The sequence below is a fragment of the Triplophysa rosa genome, unplaced genomic scaffold, assembly GCF_024868665.1.
Source record: "Triplophysa rosa unplaced genomic scaffold, Trosa_1v2 scaffold591, whole genome shotgun sequence".
In the NCBI taxonomy this organism is placed as follows: Eukaryota; Metazoa; Chordata; class Actinopteri; order Cypriniformes; family Nemacheilidae; genus Triplophysa; species Triplophysa rosa.
Genome location: NW_026634606.1, coordinates 5011 through 6802, shown reverse-complemented (window position 1 = coordinate 6802; position 1792 = coordinate 5011). Strand labels below are relative to the sequence as shown.

The window sequence follows — 1792 nt, the reverse complement described above, 5'->3', positions numbered from 1 at the left end:
ACAAGTTAGTAGTTCTACGAATTTACGTTTGATTAAAGTGCGGGGGAAATGATGATGACACACGCGTGCACCAGCAGTGCCAAACGGACACACTCCACGAATTCCATCACTGGTCAGAGCGGGCGTGAACTCGCGTTGCTGTGCGTCTTCTTGCATCTTTACCTAGACTAATGCGCGCCGGCCTTAGCTCAGTCGGTAGAGCATCAGACTTTTAAACTGAGGGTCCAGGGTTCAAGTCCCTGTGATGGGAAAGTCACCCTTACCTTGTGAGCTGTTCTGGCCCCGCCCTCTGTTGAAAAAATGAAAAGAAAACGTTTGCTCGTGAGTTGGAGTCGACATTCGAGCTTTGCTTCAGCACATGCACCAGAAATTCCTTGAGACCTCAGCCCAACCTGCCAATCCCCTCCCTGCAGATGTAGTCAAGAAGTCCTGCTAGCGCAGGTTTGCCGGAGGGCCGGTGGCTTGCCGTGATCGTATAGTGGTTAGTACTCTGCGTTGTGGCCGAACTCCGGCATCGAATCCGGGTCAAGGCAGGATGCCACGTGCTGTGTTTGTGTGGTTTATGTGATCCTGCCTGTCCCGTTTTGACGTCTCCATTACATCGCCCGTTACACTGCCGGCTCGTCCATCTTTGCCGCACGAGTTAAGCCCAGAGAGTACGGAACCTGTTGTTGTCGTGGTCGAGTGGTTAAGGTGATGGACTTGAAATCCATTGGGGTCTCCCCGCGCAGGTTCAAACCCTGCCAACTACGGCTGCTGTGCTTTAGGCGTTCGCTTTGTCGGACGTACTGTTTCGCGAGCTGCTTTGTTGCTTTAACCCAAGTCGGTAGCATGGGATGAACAGAGAGCGAAAGAACACGATGCAGCCCTTTATAGACTCCCACGTGTTTGTTTCGAGCGGCTCTGTTACAGATGGAAAGTGTTCCTGATATAACCAGCCTAATGGCTGGTTGCCAGTACGGTCGCCTGCTTTTGCTCAAAGTGCAGTTGACACGCTCTCTCTGCTTATTGTAAATGCGTCTTTCATGCGGGATTCCATCAAAACTGTGTAACGAGCATCAGAAGGATATAGAAGCACTTGTCAGCTGTTGTACCTGCTCCGCGTGAACTTGCGGCTGTACAGCCATCTGAGAGATACAGTGGCGTAAAAGGGCCTGCCGAAGACGCAGTTCTGTGGTAGCCTGGCCGAGCGGTCTAATGCGCTGCGTTCAAGCTGGTGAACAATAGGCCATCAAAGGTGGGGAAGAAGGGGGGAAGAAGGGGGGAAGAAAGGAAAGATAAAGAAAGGGAGAAATATCAAGAGAAGAGATAGCTCTTCCCTAATGTTTGAGTGTTGATGCATTTTCTAGTTTTTGAAGCAATAAAAAGCGTACGTTTAATTTACATTGCTTTCTATTGCAGGCAGTCACCAGGACGGGGTTCTAATCCAGCCAAAGACAACGTTTTGTTGAATTTTTAGTCTTATTAAACAAACAAAATTCTTGAATGCATTACTTTCAAAATAAACATATGTACGTCGTTGGTTGTGTTTTAACTCAAAAAAGATACCTGTGCTCTGTGGTATTGTTATAACAAATATGCAAGCCACAGCAAATATGTTGAAAAATGCCTATTATGCAAGAACAACAAAATACAGAAATAGTCCTTCTTATATATTTATATTTTATGTTATTGCCAGGCACCGAGTATTGTGTTTTACTAAAACTAATAAAATAATGAAAGTCAAAAAACATGTCTTGATAGTTTCTTTTTATTTCACAAATATGTTAACAGAAGAATAAAGAATATTAAA

At 45.8% G+C, this 1792-nt stretch overlaps 1 non-coding gene across 1 annotated transcript; it reads left to right on the top strand.

Annotated features, from left to right (window-relative positions):
* Positions 1-670: 670 nt before the first annotated feature.
* Positions 671-752, top strand: trnas-uga (transfer RNA serine (anticodon UGA)). The gene has a single exon. It is a non-coding gene; the product is annotated as a tRNA-Ser (tRNA).
* The last annotated feature ends 1040 nt before the right edge of the window (positions 753-1792 follow it).